General features: G+C 40.4%; 1 pseudogene; it reads left to right on the top strand.

Moving 5' to 3' along the window:
* Positions 1-25,757, top strand: part of LOC144824254 (uncharacterized) — a 103,268-nt pseudogene that overhangs the window by 61,796 nt on the left and 15,715 nt on the right.

Genomic DNA, 25,757 nt, shown 5'->3' with positions numbered 1-25,757 from the left:
GAGGCACAGGGTCAGAGCTGATTTGCATATAGCCAGTGTCTAACCCAGGGTGGTGTGGAGTGCAAAAAACGATGGATTTAGGCCCAGATCCTTGTACTGGGGTGAATGTATGACATTGTTCTACATTCTGTCCATCAACTGTGTTTTTTGCAATTTTCACCACGAGTGGGCTGGGTATGCTCAGACGTGAGTCCCAGGCTCTCCACACCACTGGAGTCAAGCTATCCAGGCTGATGAAGGCTGATAGCCAGTAACCGGTCCTTGGATGCTTGATTCCGGTCTGGGAAAGACATGGCTTGGTAGTTCGGACTGGACTGTTCCCATGAGGCACAGGGTCAGAGCTGATTTGCATATAGCCAGTGTCTAACCCAGGGTGGTGTGGAGTGCAAAAAAACTATGTATTTAGGCCCAGATCCTTGTACTGGGGTGAATGTATGACATTGTTCTACATTCTGTCCATCAACTGTGTTTTTTGCAATTTTCACCCCGAGTGGGCTGGGTATGCTCAGACGTGAGTCCCAGGCTCTCCACACCACTGGAGTCAAGCTATCCAGGCTGATGAAGGCTGATAGCCAGAAACCGGTCCTTGGATGCTTGACTCCGGTCTGGGAAAGACATGGCTTGGTAGTTCGGACTGGACTGTTCCCATGAGGCACAGGGTCAGAGCTGATTTGCATATAGCCAGTGTCTAACCCAGGGTGGTGTGGAGTGCAAAAAAACGATGGATTTAGGCCCAGATCCTTGTACTGGGGTGAATGTATGACACTGTTCTACATTCTTTCCATCAACTGTGTTTTTTGCAATTTTCACCCCGAGTGGGCTGGGTATGCTCAGACGTGAGTCCCAGGCTCTCCACACCACTGGAGTCAAGCTATCCAGGCTGATGAAGGCTGATAGCAAAAACCGGTCCTTGGAAGCTTGATTCCGGTCTGGTAAAGACATGGCTTGGTAGTTCGGACTGGACTGTTCACATGAGGCACAGGGTCAGAGCTGATTTGCATATAGCCAGTGTCTAACCTAGGGTGGTGTGATGTGCAAAAAAACGATGGATTTAGGCCCAGATTCTTGTACTGGGGTGAATGTATGACATTGTTCTACATTCTGTCCATCAACTGTGTTTTTTGCAATTTTCACCCCGAGTGGGCCGGGTATGCTCAGACGTGAGTCCCAGGCTCTCCACACCACTGGAGTCAAGCTATCCAGGCTGATGAAGGCTGATAGCCAGAAACCGGTCCTTGGATGCTTGATTCCGGTCTGGGAAAGACATGGCTTGGTAGTTCGGACTGGACTGTTCCCATGAGGCACAGGGTCAGAGCTGATTTGCATATAGCCAGTGTCTAACCCAGGGTGGTGTGGAGTGCAAAAAAACGATGGATTTAGGCCTAGATCCTTGTACTGGGGTGAATGTATGACATTGTTCTACATTCTGTCCATCAACTGTGTTTTTTACAATTTTCACCCCGAGTGGGCTGGGTATGCTCAGACGTGAGTCCCAGGCTCTCCACACCACTGGAGTCAAGATATCCAGGCTGATGAAGGCTGATAGCCAGAAACCGGTCCTTGGATGCTTGATTCCGGTCTGGGAAAGACATGGCTTGGTAGTTCGGATTGGACTGTTCCCATGAGGCACAGAGTCAGAGCTGATTTGCATATAGCCAGTGTCTAACCCAGGGTGGTGTCGAGTGCAAAAAACGATGGATTTAGGCCCAGATCCTTGTACTGGGGTGAATGTATGACATTGTTCTACATTCTGTCCATCAACTGTATTTTTTGCAATTTTCACCCCGAGTGGGCTGGGTATGCTCAGACGTGAGTCCCAGGCTCTCCACACCACTGGAGTCAAGCTATCCAGGCTGATGAAGGCTGACAGCCAGAAACCGGTCCTTGGATGCTTGATTCCGGTCTGGGAAAGACATGGCTTGGTAGTTCGGACTGGACTGTTCCCATGAGGCACAGGGTCAGAGCTGATTTGCATATAGCCAGTGTCTAACCCAGGGTGGTGTGGAGTGCAAAAAAACGATGGATTTAGGCCCAGATCCTTGTACTGGGGTGAATGTATGACATTGTTCTACATTCTGTCCATCAACTGTGTTTTTTGCAATTTTCACTCCGAGTGGGCTGGGTATGCTCAGACGTGAGTCCCAGGCTCTCGACACCACTGGAGTCAAGCTATCCAGGCTGATGAAGGCTGATAGCCAGAAACCGGTCCTTGGATGCTTGATTCCGGTCTGGGAAAGTCATGGCTTGGTAGTTCGGACTGGACTGTTCCCATGAGGCACAGGGTCAGAGCTGATTTGCATATAGCCAGTGTCTAACCCAGGGTGGTGTGGAGTGCATACAAACGATGGATTTAGGCCCAGATCCTTGTACTGGGGTGAATGTATGACATTGTTCTACATTCTGTCCATCAACTGTGTTTTTTGCAATTTTCACCACGAGTGGGCTGGGTATGCTCAGACGTGAGTCCCAGGCTCTCCACACCACTGGAGTCAAGCTATCCAGGGTGATAGCCAGAGACCGGTCCTTGGATGCTTGATTTCGGTCTGGGAAAGACATGGCTTGGTAGTTCGGACTGGACTGTTCCCATGAGGCACAGGGTCGGAGCTGATTTGCCTATAGCCAGTGTCTAACCCAGGGTGGTGTGGAGTGCAAAAAAACGATGGATTTAGGCCCAGATCCTTGTACTGGGGTGAAAGTATGACATTGTTCTACATTCTGTCCATCAACTGTGTTTTTTGCAATTTTCACCCGAGTGGGCTGGGTATGCTCAGACGTGAGTCCCAGGCTCTCCACACCACTGGAGTCAAGCTATCCAGGCTGATGAAGGCTGATAGCCAGAAACCGGTCCTTGGATGCTTGATTCCGGTCTGGGAAAGACATGGCTTGGTAGTTCGGACTGGACTGTTCCCATGAGGCACAGGGTCAGAGCTGATTTGCATATAGCCAGTGTCTAACCCAGGGTGGTGTGGAGTGCAAAAAAACGATGGATTTAGGCCCAGATCCTTGTACTGGTGTGAATGTATGACATTGTTCTACATTCTGTCCATCAACTGTGTTTTTTGCAATTTTCACCCCGAGTGGGCTGGGTATGCTCAGACGTGAGTCCCAGGCTCTCCACACCACTGGAGTCAAGCTATCCAGGCTGATGAAGGCTGATAGCCAGAAACCGGTCCTTGGATGCTTGATTCCGGTCTGGGAAAGACATGGCTTGGTAGTTCGGACTGAACTGTTCCCATGAGGCACAGGGTCAGAGCTGATTTGCATATAGCCAGTGTCTAACCTAGGGTGGTGTGATGTGCAAAAAAACGATGGATTTAGGCCCAGATCCTTGTACTGGGGTGAATGTATGACATTGTTCTACATTCTGTCCATCAACTGTGTTTTTTGCAATTTTCACCCCGAGTGGGCCGGGTATGCTCAGACGTGAGTCCCAGGCTCTCCACACCACTGGAGTCAAGCTATCCAGGCTGATGAAGGCTGATAGCCAGAAACCGGTCCTTGGATGCTTGATTCCGGTCTGGGAAAGACATGGCTTGGTAGTTCGGATTGGACTGTTCCCATGAGGCACAGAGTCAGAGCTGATTTGCATGTAGCCAGTGTCTAACCCAGGGTGGTGTCGAGTGCAAAAAACGATGGATTTAGGCCCAGATCCTTGTACTGGGGTGAATGTATGACATTGTTCTACATTCTGTCCATCAACTGTGTTTTTTGCAATTTTCACCCCGAGTGGGCTGGGTATGCTCAGACGTGAGTCCCAGGCTCTCCACACCACTGGAGTCAAGCTATCCAGGCTGATGAAGGCTGACAGCCAGAAACCGGTCCTTGGATGCTTGATTCCGGTCTGGGAAAGACATGGCTTGGTAGTTCGGACTGGACTGTTCCCATGAGGCACAGGGTCAGAGCTGATTTGCATATAGCCAGTGTCTAACCCAGGGTGGTGTGGAGTGCAAAAAAACGATGGATTTAGGCCCAGATCCTTGTACTGGGGTGAATGTATGACATTGTTCTACATTCTGTCCATCAACTGTGTTTTTTGCAATTTTCACTCCGAGTGGGCTGGGTATGCTCAGACGTGAGTCCCAGGCTCTCGACACCACTGGAGTCAAGCTATCCAGGCTGATGAAGGCTGATAGCCAGAAACCGGTCCTTGGATGCTTGATTCCGGTCTGGGAAAGTCATGGCTTGGTAGTTCGGACTGGACTGTTCCCATGAGGCACAGGGTCAGAGCTGATTTGCATATAGCCAGTGTCTAACCCAGGGTGGTGTGGAGTGCAAAAAAACGATGTATTTAGGCCCCTATCCTTGTACTGGGGTGAATGTATGACATTGTTCTACATTCTGTCCATCAACTGTGTTTTTTGCAATTTTCACCCCGAGTGGGCTGGGTATGCTCAGACGTGAGTCCCAGGCTCTCCACACCACTGGAGTCAAGCTATCCAGGCTGATGAAGGCTGATAGCCAGAAACCGGTCCTTGGATGCTTGACTCCGGTCTGGGAAAGACATGGCTTGGTTGTTCGGACTGGTCTGTTCCCATGAGGCACAGGGTCAGAGCTGACTTGCATATAGCCAGTGTCTAACCCAGGGTGGTGTGGAGTGCAAAAAAAACGATGGATTTAGGCCCAGATCCTTGTACTGGGGTGAATGTATGACATTGTTCTACATTCTGTCCATCAACTGTGTTTTTTGCAATTTTCACACCGAGTGGGCTGGGTATGGTTTCATTGGCATATTTACAAGCCGCGTGCGCAATGTTTGACATTAATGCTGGTACAGAGATAGTGTAATGGTTTCATTGGCATATTTACAAGCCGCGTGCGCAATGTTTGACATTAATGCTGGTACAGAGATAGTGTAATGGTTTCATTGGCATATTTACAAGCCGCGTGGGCAATGTTTGACATTAATGCTGGTACAGAGATAGTGTAATGGTTTCATTGGCATATTTACAAGCCGCGTGCGCAATGTTTGACATTAATGCTGGTACAGAGATAGTGTAATGGTTTCATTGGCATATTTACAAGCCGCGTGCGCAATGTTTGACATTAATGCTGGTACAGAGATAGTGTAATGGTTTCATTGGCATATTTACAAGCCGCTTCCGCAATGTTTGACATTAATGCTGGTACAGAGATAGTGTAATGGTTTCATTGGCATATTTACAAGACGCTTGCGCAATGTTTGACATTAATGCTGGTACAGAGATAGTGTAATGGTTTCATTGGCATATTTACAAGCCCCTTGCGCAATGTTTGACATTAATGCTGGTATAGAGATAGCGTAATGGTTTCATTGGCATATTTACAAGCCGCTTGCGCAATGTTTGACGTTAATGCTGGTATAGAGATAGTGTAATGGTTTTATTGGCATATTTACAAGCCCCTTGCGCAATGTTTGACATTAATGCTGGTATAGAGATAGTGTATGGTTTCATTGGCATATTTACAAGTCGCTTGCGCAATGTTTGACATTATTGCTGGTATAGAGATAGTATAATGGTTTCATTGTCATATTTACAAGCCTCTTGCGCAATGTACCTATCATTTTGTGTTTTCCATTAGTTATTTACAGTCCTTCTGTTGTAATTATTGTTTAAGATTGGTTTCATCACATGCAGTGGTTTATATTTCTACTTCCTGTCTGACACTATACACTGCCCATTTAATTTTAAAGAACTAAATACTTGATTAAGCTACTTTTATGTTATGTATTACTAAAAACGATAATTGAACGTGATTACTTTTTTTCTGCAATTTACAGCAAGAAATTTGAAATTAAAATGGAGAACAGCAAAGACATTTCTTTTGAAATTACAACAACACATCTTGAAAATGAAAATGACATGGATATTGAAGATGACTTAAAATATTTTTTGGATCAATCTCTAGATGAAGATGAAGAACTAATTGAATGTTTGGATAAAATAGAATGCCAACAAACATCAATGAACAATCTTTATGAGGAGATTAAATATATGAATGAAGATGAAATACCAGATGAGGACATACTACAAGTTCTGTTAAATTATGAAAAATCTGAACAATAAATTATTATTTACAAATTCAAAATTAGTTGACATATTATTCATTTTTATTTCTAATTTATGAGGTAAAAGTGAAGTGATTGTAGTATAATGAAATACTTATAGTAGAGTGCACAATTGTTAGGTTACATAGTAAGTTTACTCATATTTACTGCCCTTCTCCCACTGTATTTTTACCAATGTATATTTAATATCTCTTCTTCATCTCCTGCCTCCTTTCTCTCACTATCTGTCTCTGATACACCCTATTGCCGCCATTTTGTGTAGTTTCACAAAAGAGTGAAATGTAATACTTCAAAACTTGAAAAGAGAGCAGGGTAGAGTGCCCCTGACCCAAATTCTTTTTTAAAACTATTTTCTTTCACTGTTTTCCCCTTGGTGCGCTCAGGGTGCGCGTACCGGAGAGAGCACCTGGGAGCGCACCCAGCGCTTACCCCGCAAAAATAAAAAAAAATAAGTTTTTTTTCCCTTCAGGGTCCTTCTAGGCCCCCCTCAGAAAACCTAGGGGGTCAGGGGGTGTCTACTCTGCCCCCTTTTAATTATTTCCCCCTTTCTTTTTCACCTCTTGTGTCTCGATTCTACCGAGACACAAGATGCGGACTCTCCGGACTGTTTAGAATGTTGACAGACACCCGACAGCCAATCAGCTTTCCGCTCGCGCACTCCCGTAGCGCGCCGGGTGCGCTCCCCGGTACGCGCACCTGTGAGCGCTCGGAGAGCGCTTATAGATATATATGTGTTTTTGAAGTCAATTTTAAAAAAAAACACTGGAGCAATTTTCACCAAATATAGCAAAGGCACATCTGCGTACCAGCCCCTACAATTTTGCCAAGTTTGGCGTAATTCCGTTCAGCGGTGTAGTGTAGTTCCTATTATCCCAATAGGCTCTGCGCATTGGAATAATATCTTCAATAGTATAGACGTAGGACTGAGGTTAACTAGGTCTTCTACCGACGATATTAGACTTAAAGTTATGTGTGTGCCAGCTAGCTCAGAGTTCACTAGAAACTTTCTCGAATAGGCAAGGAGGAGTTTAACCTCCCTGGATAGACAAGAAGGGATTTAGTTTCTGACAACCATAGAACATGACAACTTTGCTCTCCCCTAATCAAGAGTATATCTCTAGAGTCGTGTGAAAACAAAAGACAACTTATTTTACTCAGTCAGTACGTGCATTCTTAGTTTCACCAGTTTGTAGAGAAATAAGAGTTGGGCGTGGTTCAATAAAAAGATGTTATTTATTGATCAGTCTCTTTTCTCATACAAGAGAAATGAATCGCTATTATTGCAATACTTATAGTTAAGTAAAGTGCATACAGTAAAAACAGAATTATAAAATAATACTGTAAAAGCATTTATATGGTTTCTTAGCCATATGATACTAAAATGGATAAAAGTTATATACATATATACATTTGACTAATCGTACTCAACTGGTGCTTCTAACTACGCCTACCCCGGTGTACCTGACCTGAGCCTAATACGTGGGCGGGAGTAGATAAGTAGTTTAAGTTAAGTTTGCTTTGCCAAGGATCTGATTCAAGAATTCTCTGTGAGGGGTTATTCAGTTCAGTACCTGGGATTTAGAAGGCTGGAGGGCTGGTATCTCAATCTCAGGACTCGATATCCCAGTTGCCCGCAAGGACGGCTAGGAACGCCGGAGCTGGATTTCTCGGCAAGAGAAAAGGCAGCGTCTCTCTCTCAGCGCGTCAAAAGGGAGGGGCAGCGTCCGTGGGCTTTTTCTGCATCAGCTGGGCTCCTCGGCAAGTATCGCTGCTCCAATCTCGTCACCACCGTGTGTTTGCTTAGGGCAATGTCGGTAATATTTATACCTGAAAGGTGCCGAGATTGACGTAAGGATGGACATAAATACGTCAATAAGGATGTCATAAGAACTGGTCGTTCGTACATTCTTTACGGGAGTTCTTGGTTAAATCAAAACAATAGCTGCGGGGGATTTCCCAGGTTGCTGGAGGTTTGATTTGTTTTGAGAACTCGGTATGCTTTCTATGGGGGCTGGGGGAATAGTGCTTGCCTAACGTGGTAGCATGCGCTTTGACCTAATCAGAAAACTGGTTTCTGTGCCGTTGTATGGCCACTATTGATATATTAACCGGACAAGGGTCAGAAACAGGTATATTGGTACAGTTCCCATAGGAAATACATCACACCCACTCCACGGAATCTATGTCCATATTTACTAACCTAAGCATAGTAAACATAACTAATATTGTATGTGTATTCAAACCCGCCCAAAATACATTAATTTGCATTAAATTTGGATCAGCGTAATACATGAAAATGAATATAGTTACTGTATGCATTCAAGGAGTGTAATCATTCAAAGAGGATGCACATTCTATATCTGCACGAATGATTTGCGAAAATAACACATGAAATGGCTCTTAATACAGAAGAAAAGGTGCGAGTCCATTTCATCACATAGAAATACAATCGTATGTGTAAGTAACATAGAGTTCAAGGTAATGTCTCCTAGAGGTACCTAAAAATAGAAGTGTCTGTTCTCTAAGAATAGTTTACTTTAAGCAGAAGATAAGTGCCTGAAAGGTAAATATTTTGGATGTTCGGAGAACGTTCCTGTTTGCAGGAGCAGACTCGAAGAATTCTTAGTGGCTTTATTTTTAAATTTGAAGGCCAAATTCAGAGTTCAGGGAACGCTGTGTGCACGTTTGCTCAAAGTCATTCTTTCTGTTCTGCTGAAAACATCATATCATTTAGATGTTCAAAAAAACAGTCAACAGCTTCTGGTGAGAGTTCGACAAGGTTGGAAAATGACGCTACCATGCAGTCATGAGCATGATTGCTTTCAGTGATGGTTTGAACAGCATAGCTGACAGATGGTCGTACCTGATCGATGCTGCTTTCATCTTGTACTTCACTACCCTTCAATCGCAGTGGTGAAGTCTCCACGAATGCCGTCATCAGGATTGGTAGCCGCTGGGGACAGCACAATGCATGAGCCTTAACTGGACTCAACAAAGTTTCTGCATCCAATGGCACTTCCGATTGTAGTGTGAGACAGGTGTCCAACACGCATTCTTCGCCGCATAGCAAGCACCTTAATACAGGCATAACACAGGTCTGCCACAAGGGTCTGAATGAAAGAAACCAAGTCATATTTAAATCGCGTAGCCGTGCTAATCCAAGGACTTTAGTTATGCGGTCCCGGTAGCGGATAGCTAGGATCGTTTCTTCCATTGTTGTTGGAGTCATGTCTGTGACACGGTTTGCCATATCGAAGCAAAAGTAGCAAAAATAGGACGCCTGCTACTAGTCCCAACAGGAGAGGTAGTCCGCCAAAGAGAGAATGGACGAAGTTTGGAAAAATACCCAGGATCGCTTTGAATGGTGTTAAAGCGCCTGAAAAAACTGTCTTAAATACACTGGCGATACCACTGGTATCAGAAATATTTAAGATTTCGTTTAGTATTTCTGCGAAGTGTAGGGGGCTATTCGTTGATAGCAGTGAATGAATCTCTGCCGTTGTCCTTGCAACTTGGAGATCATACGTTTCTTTTGATGACGTCAACCTGGTTGGTGTCTGTAGGAGCACAGTCTTCATTCTGCTTAAAGTATCAATTCGAATAGAAGAGAAATTAAAACTGGGCCATAACCTTGCCTCCCTGTCTGGAGTATCGTTTGGGAACAATACTCTTTCACAGCACATGACCCTGGCAGTCACGCTCACGAACTAAGGTGTTCCGGGCATTAGGCTGCAACATCTGCGATCTACAATTAGAATGTAACTCCCGTTCGAGAGTCTCCTAAAGAATGGTTCTATTCGTGTTGCAGGTGTGCCTAGCTGGTGACATGAAAGGTTATTTGAAGTCCCTTCACAGGCCCCATGCAAACTTAAACCCTGACACAGAAGTATACCACTTAGTGATTTTGCACAATTATTGCCACTAAGAAATACTCTCTATCCTTTGTTACTAACACAAGTGTGTGTATAGGGCAAGTCCCATGTCGACTTAATGTATCCTTTACCCAACCTTTCATACTGGCCTGCCTGTATATATTTTTGGCAGTATTGAAACTGGAAAGTTGTTATCGGAATACTTATTATCCCATGTATTATCCATTCAATGACAGGTCGTTCTGACATTGTCAATGGTAATCTCTCAAGTTTTTCAATGCTCAGAATTGTATAGTCAGCACCCTTCTGTGCCAAACTGATTTGTTTATCAGTAAGGTTAAAGATATTAAATAATGACGTTGTGTTGATTAAACGCCAAGGCACATAGCCAGAACGCAGATTTTGTAACGTCCAGCCAAGCTGTACAATAGAACGCAATTGAGACTGACCGTGTTGTAACATCAGTAAGTCTTGCTCTATTATATCGATTGCTGAAGACACAATACTGTCCAGTGAATATATTCTGGAGGACAGAGTCGTTAACCCATTGTCTACAACAGAAAGTGATTTTTCCAAATTAACACGGTCAATTTCCCGTATTTTTTCTGCTGTCTCAATTTGAGTTACTTTCCAAGCTTCATTATAAGCTGCATATATGGAGGCCGCTATGAAACGTTTTTGACGCTGTTTGCGTCGTCCCATAATGAAATCGCGCAAGTCAGCACCTTCTTTAAGTAAAGTTAGGTGTTGCTTAATTTCCGCCAGTGTGGATGTATGTAGCCATTGAAGGCAGAGCTTTCCCACACTGTAAGTAGTTACAATCTCTGGATGTTGTCTTTGGGAGTATCTAGGGTCTGGCCTGGTCAATGTGAAACCCTGTATTTTGTTCAGGAATTTGTCTTGACAGTTATTTGTGTCTGTGGGCCAGATCAACCATTGTTTCCATTCAGGATGTGTTCTGTTTTGGTTTAAAATACTGGTTACGTCTATCTCAACATCAGAGGTGCTATTACTATCCATAGTTGGCTTTGGAATAGACGGTTTGTTTAAGTCTTTGATTTTGGCTAGACCAAGACAGGTGGTCTGCTGAATTGTGTCATTCAAAAATATAATTTGTTCTGGGATCATGCAGGCTCTAAATAAAGATTCTATACCTTGTACTTTCCAATCTTTTGTGCCCCAGATCGTTTTCGTTTCAATGTTATCATTCCAGAAATCAAAACCAAATGTATTCATTTTTTCAAAAAATGAGTCTGAATATATCAATTTTGTGTTTGTAAGCATGGTTTTAACCCCTGTCTTATTTAACAATTTGAAATAGAATGTTTCTGCATTACTTGTGTTAAACCCTGAAAAGTATGAATATTTATCATAAAATGTTTTTGAACTGCCTTTTGGTGGAGTTGCACAATGTTCCCATTGGTTATAATTTAAAACATTTCTAGGCTGGGTAGATTTATGCAGATAATGGTTACCATAATGATTATAGCAAAACTTTTGATCGTAATTTGACGAACCTTGTAAATAATCATGTTCTGTAAATTTGGCTGACATCATTAGATCAGACATCATATCATTAATACTTTCAAAATCCCAATCATCAGCGAATGTGCTTGGTTTTACAAAGTCACTTAATGAAATCTTAAATTGGTGTGGGTACTTCAGTAGTTCAACCTGACCATATATTTCATAATTACTTTTGTCCCATGCTACCCCGCCGGGTATAGGATTGGCTGTGAAGTTTACAGACGAAAGTTCTCTTTTCTCGACGTGTGAAGATGTGTGTGGTTTAAGGACCAAGTTGATATTCTGGCTTGCTGTGTCCATTTTAGCATATTTTCCCTCAATGAAATGTCCCAAGCATAGTACCATGATGAGCCAAAGTATGAGGATTAATGCACCAAATGCCACCCAAATTTCAATCCATGGAGAAATCAGATAGGTTTCTTTCAGTTGATGAAAAAGTTTCTTTGCTTTGTCTTTAAAAGTTCTTTTTGTTGGATGATCGTCAGGTTCATTCAGATCTTCAGAAAAATCATCGAAATTGATGAAGTAGCCGGATGCTGTTCTGTCAATAGTGTCAATTGCATCTGGATTACTTTTTGTTTTTAGGATTTGCTTTGTTTCATTAGCATAGTCCGTTACATCATTGTAGAGTGGAGTTTCTTGTTGTAAAGTTTTGATTTGGGTTTTAAGAGGTTCAAGTTCTATTGCTTTGTTGCATAGTCCTTGTTGGTTCACTGTAGATTTTTCAAATGTGATCAGTCTTTCAGTTGGAACCTCTGTGGATGTAGCAAACTTAGGTGTTCTACTACTTCTTGGGAGTCCACTTGGCCTACTACTTGTTATTGGCCACATGATTGTGGTTTAACCAGGTCGATGGATACAACTCGGTTCTCCTTTTTACCAGCAAGGGGCGGTAATACTACTGATCTCGTCCCGTTGACAGACAAGACAGGAACTGCTTTTCTGTAAGAAGGCCCAAATTCCTTCTTTACCGCGATCTTCTCTCTGACCAGATCCCCGATTTTTGGAATCCAGACAGGCCTTGCTGGGACAGGTGGTTTCTCTTCAGTGGTTGTTGGCTGTTGTTTCAACTTTATGTTACTCAGGTCTCTTCTTGTTTCATTTAAGTCCTGTAAAATAGCCAAGCGATCTTTGATATCAAAGCATTTTTCTTTAACCACTGAAGTCTGACTATCTGAATCCTGGACTAACATTCTAGTCCCAAACAATAGTTCGTACGGACTGAGACCTCTCAGAGAATTTCTTGGCAGATTATTAAGACTACGTTGGACACTTATTAAATGTTTGACACACCCAGCTCCCGAACCTAATACCTTTGCTGTTATCGATTGCTCTATGCCTTGGTTTTTTCTTTACACCATCCTGTTTCCCTCAGGAAGGAAGTGAGAAGAGTCCCGCAATGCAATGCTCATCCTTGCCAAGCACCCTCCCACAAGCTTTTTTGGAGCTAAAGGAAAGGTTTTGGTCAGGACGTAGCCTGCTTCTAGCGTATATGCCATTATAGACTCGCAAATCTTTTATAACAGTTCAGACGTCAGCCGAAAGTTGGGGTCTACATTACAAGTGAAAATAGTCTCTACATGTTAATAAGACGCATTATTCATACTGGGTGAGTTAATGTTGTTAGCTTAATCCTTATTGAGAAAAAAGCCGTGGGAATACACCGTTTCGTTCACCACTGCGATCTCTGTTGCAGTTTGAACAGTTTTTTGCGAATAGGTGTTGGTCCAGACTCATTCCTGGCCACCAGTATGTTGATTGTAATTCTACTAGAGAATCCTTAATTGTGCGATGTCTAAGACCCTCGCCAATATGTGCGTCTACTATTAACAAGACTCTCCTGTTCATGTTTGGAATCACTCTATCCCCCACTCCAGGGATTCGAGCAAAAGGAACGGAGTTTGCATCGATTATGTATGTATAATTGAGTGGATAGTTGATCGGTAAAGCTGAGCAATCGCCTTTTGATGATGTTTTCACCGCCAGCACTGTTTCACCGTCAATGTATTTTACTGAACGCTTTTTTGTAGCTACGGAAGCCGATTTAGTTGCTACCGCTGTGGCTGTCTCAGCCAATGAATTCCCTGCAACGTGAACGCCATCACGTTGATGACTCAGTGAATGTATCACGTGAGTTTTTGGTAGTTCTTTCTGTAAAAGAACTACTTGTTCCCAAAGCGATTTCTGCTTTATTGTTGCACCTGTGTCATCTTTGTAACCGTTTTGAATCCATTTCTGTAAATCGTTATTGTATGATTTGACGCAGTAATACGAATCGCACACTATAAGTGTCGGGAATTCGCGATCGGCATTATCTAGCGCCATTTTTAACGCTATTATTTCAGTTTGTTGTTCTGAATTATTTTCTACTGAGTGTGTTTTTGTAAATAGAGGTCTCAGTTTACCTCCGCGCCACACGTCTTTTACAATCTCGCATGTGGCGTTGTACGCTTGCTCTCCCCATACTGAGGGTTGAGCATGTCCGTCTGTATAGATTACACAGGCGTACTGTCGTAAAGGTAGAATGTCGATTGGCAGAGGATATTCTCTCTCATATTCTAGATATTTTAATTCATTCATTTCTGGATCAAAATAGTATTTTATTTTGTCTGTAGCAACAGAACGTACCCACTGTATCCATTCTGGATTCAGTGCCGTTGTTGGTAAGTTACATGGGGTTGTTAATGCCTCAAAAGCTGATTCTGCTGTTCTGACTGTAATACGTCTAAAGTCAGCTTGGTATTTTTCTCTTGCTACAGCTGTTTTAACTGCATGAACAATGTTTTCTTTAATGCTGCATCTTTTTTCAGCTTCTGTGTACAAATGTGATTTGTATGCTATCGGTACCTTTTCTCCCTCATTAGAGGTCAGGTATGTGAATCTGCATCTTCCTGGGATGACTCGAATCACAAGGTTGCGTGTGTTGTCACGTGTTTGTAGTTTTGTTTTAACTAACATGTCTGTTTGTAAAGATCTCAAAATTTCTGTGTGTTTTGGGTCCAGTTGTTTCTTTTAAAATCTGGTTTTATTAAATCATAGAGGGGTTTAACCCTCTCTGCATAGTTTATAATGTAAGTTCTTCCGAAATTCAGGAAACCTAGAATTGATTGCAAGTTTTTCAGTGTCCTAGGTGCTTGGATTACAGCACATTTCTCTAGGAAATCTTTAGCCAGGCTTTTGCCTTCACTTGATAATTCATATCCTAAAAATAGGACAGTCAGATGGGCAATTCTTGACTTCTTGAAGTTGAATTTGTAACCCTCTGCTGCGAACTCAAGTATTATGGTGTTCACTCTTTTCAAGTGAGTATCCAAGTCATCGTCTGTTAGATAGATGTCATCGACATAAGATAATGCCTCATCATCATACATTTGTAGTAACTCTGTTACTCTTGCTGAGAATAATCCTGGGCTGTTCTTGAACCCTTGGGGCAAACGACAGAAAGTTGCTGCGAGCCATTTATTGAGAAAGCGGTCAAATATCTGCTTTCAGGTGCTATATTTTGACAAAAGAATCCATTAGAGATGTCTAATGTTGTTTTGTATTTTTTGCGCACTATGCTATTCATTAGTGCTGCACTGTGTGAGTTTTGCACTGCAAAAGTTTTGCAACATGCGTTCAAGTGTCTGTAGTCCAAAACAAGACGATATGAATTATCTGGTTTGGAGACAGGAAACAAAGGATTGTTCATTTGTGAGGTGAAAGTTTCAATCACCCCCTGGTATTCAAGTTGATCTAGGATCTCTTTTACCTGTTTTTTAGCTTCTTGCATAATTGGGTACTGCCTCTGTGCAGTAGGTTGTGATTTTAACTGGATTTTGTGAGGAGGAGAGTCCTCATCCCATCCCACATGATTTTTATATAATGCAGGAGCTTGGGCTACTGCCCACTTTCTTGCAAGTGTATACTTTTTATGTATTGGAATATGATTAGAGAAGGCAGGCATAATTATTTCTTCGCCATGAGGGCACTCCCTGACAAACTCTGGTGGCCAGTCTTTTTCAGCTAGAAGGATGTCATAGCCTTTAGAGAGATTATCCAAAAATAGGCCCCTTATTTTCCTAGTCTTATCCCCTTCTATACGCAATGTTATTTCATATATTTTATGAGGTTTGCTAACTCTGGTATCTGCAGTTTCCACCTGAATGTACTCATTCGTGTCCACTGTCTCCAGATGATTCATCAGGATCTTGCGAGCTATGTTCACTTCTGCTGCGCTGTCTAGCATTGTCTGAGCCCATTCTCCGTTTTTCAGTTGTGTCCTCAGTATTCTCGGCATGGTTGATTACTTTAATACTGGCTACCTTCTTCTTTGGAAATTGTAATTTTTTATTTAGATGAGGAGGTTCCTTGTATTTGGACTTTACGTGCTCTTCCCTCTGTTCTGATCGTCCTCTTCTTTCCGATTTCTGCGAGGAAGTCTGAAAAGATTGAGAGGGACGTGTATCAATATCTTGATATCTGTCAGGTTTCTTAATATTATCCCTATTTCTAAGGTTGTATTTTTTCACAGAGGGCTCCCTTTGGGGAGACTTGCGTCCTTGGTCCGGAGATCTTTCTCTCCGTCGAGGAGACCTTCCTCTAGGTTGGAATCTTTTTTCTTTAGGAGTTGATTGTTTATTTCCATCCCAGCTCTTTTTTTGAGTGTTTAGATTATTTTTAATAAATATCTTTTCAGGATTTTCAATTAGTTGGGGTTTCACAGGTATTCCACCCAAACTGTCTCTTCCTAGTTCTTCATAGGATTTTTCTATGATTCTGGCAATTTCAAATGGTTGGTCTGCTATATCTGTCTCTTTCAACCTCTGGCGGATCGCCACATTTGCTGCTTCTCCCTTTATATTGGCTAGTAATATTGCCGAGACCTGCTTGAAGTCTTTTAGTAATTTCATACCAAGAGTTAAGGCAGGTTCTGGACCGTATTCATCTTGAATTTGTTTTAGCACATCTGGTATTACTGACATGGATGGAACACCATGTGTTTTTGTGTAAACTGAAGCAAAGACTGTACCCCAAGTGTCACAGTCCTCCACATGTGGTGCGATTCCCATTGAAAGACAGATAGTCAGAATCCTGTGTTTCTCAACCGGGGTGTTATCCGGAAATACCGCCTCTATATGAGTGATTTTTTGTGCCAACCCAGAATGGAATTTGTTCCCGTTTTGCGGGTACTTTACCTAAACAGGACTGTATGTTCTGTGGTGTAATTTTATTTGTGTTCCCCTGATGAGGGGTCAGCTGTGGAATTTTAATAGTTGGTTGGACTGTTGAAGTCCGCATTATATATTGGACTAATTGTCTGTGTATTTTAATCAGTTGTTTTAGCTGTGCTAAAAGATCTGGTGCAGACATTTCTTCAATGTCTGGATGTGGTGTGTATCCGGCTAGGACCGGCCACGTTGCTCCTGGTCTACCTAGTGGACCGAGCCTGGTGATGTGATTATTATGTTTTAGGGCGCCATTAAACCAGAGCAGGTGCTCTTGGTATTTGAGTGATATCTCCACTTCCTCGAAAGGAGTGTAGATATCCGGTGGTTCCTCTATTTTATAATAGTGGAACTCTTTTGTTACAGCGTTCGCTGCTGGAAAGTTTATCCATGAGTAGAATACCTCTGTCTGCCGACATTCGTGTGCCTCAATTACGAATATGACTGTACCACCTCTTGGTGTCAGTCCATTTTCTATAAGTTTTAACGTTATAGTTTTCCTTATGTTGACCGGGATTAGTATTGCCTCCGGGTCTTGTTGTAGGAGACTATTGTCATTTGCTAGGAGTTGAGCTGCTATTCTAGCTGCCTCCCTATCTTCTTCAATTTCTGACATTTTACTGTCAGGAAGGTTATTTTGTTTATTTGCAGATCAGGTTTCTATGGAAACAAAGATTAGATGCACAATATTTTTGGAACAGTGTATCCTTCAACGTTGAATAAACCAAGAACCATACATAGGAGTCTCCTCCTACGAAGTTTTGGCGGATTTGACCTTTTACCCACTCCAGACGTCTTTGGAGTATTATGGGAAAAGGGGTCTGTGTGAAAAAGCACGACTGAGTTACTCTAATGTCTTGCGTTAGATTTATCGCCTATCCAAACCGTTGGGCGCCATGTAGTGTAGTTCCTATTATCCCAATAGACTCTGCGCATTGGAATAATATCTTCAATAGTATAGACGTAGGACTGAGGTTAACTAGGTCTTCCACCGACGATATTAGACTTAAAGTTATGTGTGTGCCAGCTAGCTCAGAGTTCACTAGAAACTTTCTCGAATAGGCAAGGAGGAGTTTAACCTCCCTGGATAGACAAGAAGGGATTTAGTTTCTGACAACCATAGAACATGACAACTTTGCTCTCCCCTAATCAAGAGTATATCTCTAGAGTCGTGTGAAAACAAAAGACAACTTATTTTACTCAGTCAGTACGTGCATTCTTAGTTTCACCAGTTTGTCGTGAAATAAGAGATGGGCGTGGTTCAATAAAAAGATGTTATTTATTGATCAGTCTCTTTTCTCATACAAGAGAAATTAATCGCTATTATTGCAATACTTATAGTTAAGTAAAATGCATACAGTAAAAACAGAATTATAAAATAATACTGTAAACGCATTTATATGGTTTCTTAGCCATATGATACTAAAATGGATAAAAGTTATATACATATATACATTTGACTAATCGTACTCAACTGGTGCTTCTAACTACGCCTACCCCGGTGTACCTGACCTGAGCCTAATACGTGGGCGGGAGTAGATAAGTAGTTTAAGTTAAGTTTGCTTTGCCAAGGATCTGATTCAAGAATTCTCTGTGAGGGGTTATTCAGTTCAGTACCTGGGATTTAGAAGGCTGGAGGGCTGGTATCTCAATCTCAGGACTCGATATCCCAGTTGCCCGCAAGGGCGGCTAGGAACGCCGGAGCTGGATTTCTCGGCAAGAGAAAAGGCAGCGTCTCTCTCTCAGCGCGTCAAAAGGGAGGGGCAGCGTCCGTGGGCTTTTTCTGCATCAGCTGGGCTCCTCCGCAAGTATCGCTGCTCCAATCTCGTCACCACCGTGTGTTTGCTTAGGGCAATGTCGGTAATATTTATACCTGAAAGGTGCCGAGATTGACGTAAGGATGGACATAAATACGTCAATAAGGATGTCATAAGAACTGGTCGTTCGTACATTCTTTACTGGAGTTCTTGGTTAAATCAAAACAATAGCTGCGGGGGATTTCCCAGGTTGCTGGAGGTTTGATTTGTTTTGAGAACTTGGTATGCTTTCTATGGGGGCTGGGGGAATAGTGCTTGCCTAACGTGGTAGCATGCGCTTTGACCTAATCAGAAAACGGGTTTCTGTGCCGTTGTATGGCCACTATTGATATATTAACCGGACAAGGGTCAGAAACAGGTATATTGGTACAGTTCCCATAGGAAATACATCACAGCGGTTCGGGCTGTAGACTTGTCAGACCGTCCTATGGAAATTAACATGGGGAAAACACGTTTTGGGACCCCCCTTTTTTCTCAGCCCCCACTCCACAAATCCCCCCGAAACTTCCAGGGAAGGAGCGGAGCAGAGCTGGCCAAAATTTTGGAAAATTACACACAAATTCCTCCACCGGCGCCAGAGTTATTCCCAATAGAATGTTGCGGATTTCCTATGGTAGCCAATCCTAACTATAACTACCTACTGGCGACCGCCAGTAGGTAATATATATATATGTATATATATATATATATATATATATATATATATATATATTTTCCCCCTGTCATAAATGTAAAGCATCTCCAATGTGAATATGATTTGTATATTGTTTTTCTTTTGCAAAAGTTTTAATAAAAATCTCTTAAACAGAAAAAATAAATGTAAAGCGTGTTGTAACAACAAAAGAGCGCATACATATACTATTCAAGACACCGGTATGGTCAAGAAAATCAGCAAGTTTATCACTTGCAGTACACCCTATGTGGTGTACTGCCTTGTCTGCCCCTGTGTGTTGCGCTACATAGGAAGTACAGTGCACCCATTTAAAATGCGGATATTAGAGCACATGAGGGCAATAGACAAGGTGGATCAAGCATACCCGGTCGCAAGACACTTTGCGGAAAAACATAAAAGTGATCGGAATCAGTTACTCTGCTTTGGACTTGACTTAGTTCCTGATAATATCAGAGGGGGGATCGATTAAAGAAACTTCGGAGATTGGAATCGAGGTACATTATTGACCTCCATACCAAAACCCCTTGGGGTATGAATAGTGGTGAAGACCTCATGGTGCATATTGGTACATGAGTATTGTACAATAACACAATGATGACATTGCCAAAGATGCAGGAACTGTGACAACTCTATTTGTATATTTGTATATATGTATATTTGTATATATGTATATAAGTAACAGTGTTTTGAGGTAAATCTGGATGAAATAATGTTATCTTTTTGGATTTGAGATTAATTTGTGATTTTGAATTTCTATTTCAAGTCAAGAGATGTGCCTTGGTGGGCTCTATGAATATAAATATGAATTTGATAAGAGAAAAAATTTTATAAGAGAAAAGTACAGAAATGTTTACATCGAAGAGATGGTATGTTAATGGTTGACTTGTTTGAATACAGACCTGAATAACATCAAAGGGAGGATAATAGCCGATACACGGATCAATTTTGTTTTGAAACCGAGTAATTCAATATATAAAAATGAGAATTGTACATGTGGGATGATGATAAATTGTTTATATCTCACATATTTGATTTTACTTGGGTAATGGAGTGGATAAAGTGTATGTGGAAATTGACAACATACATAAGATCGATCATATTTATGACAATATATATCATTCCAAGATGGCGCTGGTTAATGTCAGTAAGCTATAGTCCTTCCTTTACTGCGGGGATAATGTTTTAAATACATGCCGATGTCTAGTGGCCACTGACATCGAGAAAGGCTGTGTGCCGAAACGCGAACGCGTCTGTCTGTTGTTGTGAAATAAAACAACCTTTGGAAATTAGCCCCGCGAGTGTGGATAATTCTTTTGCAAGTGGGGAAGAATTTGGAGCACTATATATATATATATATATATATATATATATATATATATATATATATATATATATATATATATATATATATATATATATATATATATATATATATATATATATATATATATATATATATAAAGAATACCCTTTCAGGCATAGAGTGACATATAAAATAGGCAAAAAGAGAAGCAGAGAACTCTGGGTAGTTCACAAGTTTAGGTGGAAAGCAGCTCCAGCATAGAGCACTCTCAACACCAGTAACACTCTAAATTTGCTCACCTCAAATGTCTGCTTTTCTATCAAAGTCTTTAAGCGTGGGAATAGCACAGCGCCATCCACGCAGAGATAGAAAGGGACAAAGTATTTTACCATTTTCACGACAAAGTCTTTAAGCATAGGATTAGCACAGTGCTATCCTTGCCGAGCTGTACAATGTCCAAAGCCTTTAACCACTCCAGGCACAGTATTATAGGTTTGATATTGGCAAAATACCATCCAAGCCAACCTGAAATTAATAAAAGTAACCCCTGACACGTGTTTCGCTCTCATTAGAGCTTTTCAGCGAGGTATAGATTTGTCCAGACACAAGGGAGCACCCAGTATAAGTCAAAAGAATACGCTTTCAGGCATAGAGTGATGTCGGCATAGAGTGATGTCCAAATTGTGCAAAACAAGAAGCAGAGAACTCTGGGTAGTTCTCAAGTTTAGGTGGAAAGCAGCTCCAGTATAGAGCACTCTCAACACCAGCAACACTCTAAAGTTGCTCACCTCAAATGTCTCCTTTTCTATCAAAGTCTTTAAGCATAGGAATTGCACAGTGCCATCCATGCCGAGATAGAAAGAGACAAAGTCTTTTACCATCTTCACAGCAAAGTCTTTAAGCATAGGATTAGCAGGAGCTGCTTTCCACCTAAACTTGAGAACTACCCAGAGTTCTCTGCTTCTTTTCTTTTCTTGTATATATATATATATATATATATATATATATATATATATATATATATATATATATATATATATATATATATATATATATATATATTTATATACATATATATATATATGTGTATGTGTGTGTGTATATACATATATCACTGAAAAAAATAAAGGTTACTGTGACATTATAATTAGGCTCACATTTCACTTGTATAAAACCAGTGAAATTCAGCAGTTATAGTGAGCAGAGCTGAGCAGCTGTATGAGTGTATACCTTTGATGTGTGACTAGCTGTGTGGGTGACTTAGTGGCTGTGTGGTGAGTGAGTGGGTGTCTGAGTGCCTGTATGGGTGTTAGAGTTGGTGTGTGAGTGGCTGTATGGCTGTGTAAGTAGGTGTGTGAGAAGCTGTGTGGGCGAGTGGCTGTGTGAGTGACTATTGGTGAGTGAATGGGTGTGTCAGTGACTGTATGAGTGAGTGCGTGGCTGTATAAGTGGCTGTATAGGGGGTGTTTGGTTAAGTGAGTTGGTGTGCGAGTGGCTGTATTGTAGAGTGAGTATGTGAATGGATGTATGGGTGAGTGAGCAGGTGCGTGAGTGGTTGTATGGAAGTGTGAATGGGTATGTAAGTTGTTGTGTCAGTGTGTGAGTGAGTGTGTGAGTGCTTATATGGGTGAGTGAGTCACTGTGTTGAGAGGTTGTTTGGCTGAGTGAGTGGATGTGTGAGTGGCTGTATAGGTGAATACATCTAGGTGTGAGTTTCTGTATGTGTGAGTGTATGGCTATGTGAGTGGCTGTGCGGGTCAGTGACTGGTAGTATTAGTGGGTGTATGAGTGAGTGAGTGGCTGTGTGAGTCCCTGTATGAATCAGTCAGTGGGTGTCTGAGTGGTTCTATGGAAGAGTGAGTGGTTGTGTGAGTACTTCTCAGGGTCTGTGAATGGGTATGTGAGTGACTGTGTGGTAGTGTAAGTGGGTGCATGATGGGCTGTATGTGAGTGTGAGTGGTTCTGTGGATGTTGTCAGTCATTTGAGATGTTATCAGTGACGTCACTGACCATGTCATGAGTGATGTAATGTATGAGGTTATAAGCAGTGCATTGTGGGGGCGTAAGTTATAGTTAGTTAAGGTAACTATAACTGCTGAATTCCACTGGTTTTGTACAAGTAAAATCTGAACCAAACTATAACGTACATGTAACCTTGTTTTTTTTTCCAGTGAATTGCTGTGGGTTTTTCAATTCTATATCCTAACTATAATGTCCCTGTAACCTTTGGCTTTTAAAGAGAATTTCTAAGGTCTTTTTCAATTCTATTTACTAACTATAATGTCCCTGTAACCTTGTTTTTTAAAGTGAATTTCTATGTTTATTTCCCTACTAGGCAATAAAAGGCCCATATTTTAGTTTGCTAAAAGAACAAAAGGAGTGGCATGCTAGGATATTGACTATTGGCATCTAGTGCTGTACACAATCTAAATTAGGAAAAGAGATTGACTTACTAATGGCCGAACAATTAATCAGCGTGGAGAATAATTTGTATGAATATAATGCAAATAAATGTGCACATGGGATGCTAAAATAGTGAGATACAAGAGAATTACTACGTCAGGGCGGATAAAAGCCAGCCATTGACTTAAGAAAGCCATGGAGTCTTACATAGAATACACTTATGAGCCTTAATGGAAATAACAGGCTCTCATAAGTTTAGCTGAAAAGGTGGCAGCAGCCATCACTGTCCACATGACAATGGAGTCCAAGCACACATCAACATAAGGCTCATTTAAAAAATGTCAAACACGCAATTTTAGAATGCATTCATAGGGAATGAAGTACGTATGTGTAAAAATTCTAAACAGGGGATGCCATTTAGTTGTAATGCTAATGGAGACATATTAATGGTAAACAAATTACTTTAAAATAACTTTAAAAAATGGATTGTAAAAAATTGAGGGATCGGGTTTGAATGAAACAAAACTTAATAGAACATGCTTAAATCAAGAAACAGAAGATAGATTGTGTATCATCTGTAAGGATTGATCATAGCTTTAGTATTGTTCGTTTCTTCAACATTGATCATTGGTATAAGGTCAAGAAAGAATCCACACATATTCTTTAATGCATATAATATACATGTTTATATTGATATGAAGTCGCACATGGGAAGGTTATAGGAAAATCATACTATGTAGTTTATCCATTTCTTTAAGACCAGGTGATTTGGAGACTAATTTGTCCATTCACAGTCTTTTATTCAAGAGTAAAGCAATATCTCCTCCTCAATGATGTCTGCCTACAACATTGAACACTTGTCGAGTCATGCCATCTTCACAATGTCCTGTATAGATGCAATGGGTGACCATTGCGGCATTCGGAGTCATATAACAAAACTTATTCCACTGTTGTGAAATACTGAGGCATACTTTTTGTGTGGTTGGCCTTCACACTAGTTGACCTGGACACCGAATACAATCAACAACAATGGTAGGGCTACAATTTGAGCGAAAATTGCACATATACAACTTGGATTCATGATTTAGTGTCTTGACACACGTGGAAGCTCCCATTGGCCAGTGATGGTGTTATTGGCTGTGGGAGATCTGTAGGTATGAAAGTAAGTGCTCACTGAGATTACAACTGCGTTTGCATGCAAATGGGTTTTGGGAGATTGGCCTCACCTGCCAACTAAACATGAAAGGGCTTCGTAATACAATTTAGTTGGAAATAGGACTGAAAGTGGGCACCAGACAGTAGAGAGGTCCTTTAAAAAGGCTACTCGGTTTACAGACAAAATATCGAAATTAAAATATCGATATACAATAATATCGATGTTTTAATATCGATAGTATAGAATATCGATGTCCAAAATATCGACAGACAGAATATCGTTTTTTTAAGGTATGTATGTTACTAATATCGAATTTTACTAATATCGAAATTTTGTTTAGTGTTATGTATTTTAATGTGTTGTTTATATGTTTGTTAAACATGTTTTGTAATGTATGTTTGAAAATTTGTAAATTTGTTTACATTTTGCGTTTTAGTATCAGAGCGGGTTGTGGGTTTATAGGGGAATAGGGTGGGAAGTAATTTAATAATAATTAATTAATTAATATATGTTTGTAAATATTTTTAATTAATACTTAATTGGTAATTAATTAATATTAATTAGTTAATTAATTATTATAATTTTGTACATATTTTTAATTAATAATTAATTGGTAATTAATTAATATTAATTAGTTAATTACATTAATTAGAGTAATTTTTTTATATATATAATTTTTTGTTATTCTTAATTAATTAATTGGGAAACAATAATATTAATTAGTAAATTAAATTATTTACAGCTAATGTGCTAATATATTTACTTTATTGTTATTGTTAATTAATTTTTAATTGATAATTAAATAATATTAATTATGTAATTAAATTATTTAGAGTTAATGTGCTAATATATTTAATGTGTTGTTATTGTTAATTAATAATTAATTGGTAATTAAATAATATTAATTATGTAATTAAATTATTTAGAGTTAATGTGCTAATATATTTAATTTTTTGTTATTGTTAAATAATAATTAATTGGTAATTAATAATTATTAAGTGAATAAATGATATGATTTATTTCTGTGTAGTGGGTTGTGTGTTTATAGGGGGATAGGGTGTGATATAATTAAATGTAATTAATTAAAGAGATTGTAATTTTCTTTGGTATTTATTGTTAATTAATTAGTAATTAATATGTGTTATTTAGTTCATTTATAATTACATCAATTTAGTAATATTAATTGTTATTAATTGATTAATTGAAATTTATATTAATTGTCTTTTTTATATGTGTAGTGTGTTGTGTGTTAAAGTGGGAGTAGTGTGGGAATTAATTTTTACCCCCATGCTATCCAACGCTTTCCCTACTGTTGCACCCTCTGGAGTGTGAATAGTAATTTTTACCCCTACGCTATCCACCGGGGAAACAACCTTTACAACGCAACTTTTACAACGCACTACCATTACAACGAAATTTTTACAACGCAAAAACCATTACAACGCATGTGTTTACAACGCATGTTTTTACAACGCAGGTACCTTTACAACGCATACCATTACAACGTAAGTATAGGTAAGTATATAATAATATTTTAAATTTTATATGTTTTAGTTTTTTTAAGGGGTATTTTTAGGGTTCAGGGTCAGTTTTCAGTTTTTGGGTAAAAGGGTATTTTTAGTGTTCAGGGTCAGTTTTCAGTTTTTGGGTAAAGGGGTATTTTTAGGGTTCAGGGTCAGTTTTCAGGTTTTGGGTAAAGGAGTATTTTTAGGGTTCAGGGTCAGTTTTCAGTTCTTGGGTAAAGGGGTATTTT

Source organism: Lissotriton helveticus, chromosome 3_1 (genome assembly GCF_964261635.1).
Source record: "Lissotriton helveticus chromosome 3_1, aLisHel1.1, whole genome shotgun sequence".
In the NCBI taxonomy this organism is placed as follows: Eukaryota; Metazoa; Chordata; class Amphibia; order Caudata; family Salamandridae; genus Lissotriton; species Lissotriton helveticus.
Note: the sequence above shows the minus strand (reverse complement) of the source record. Positions and strands in the feature narration are given on the sequence as shown.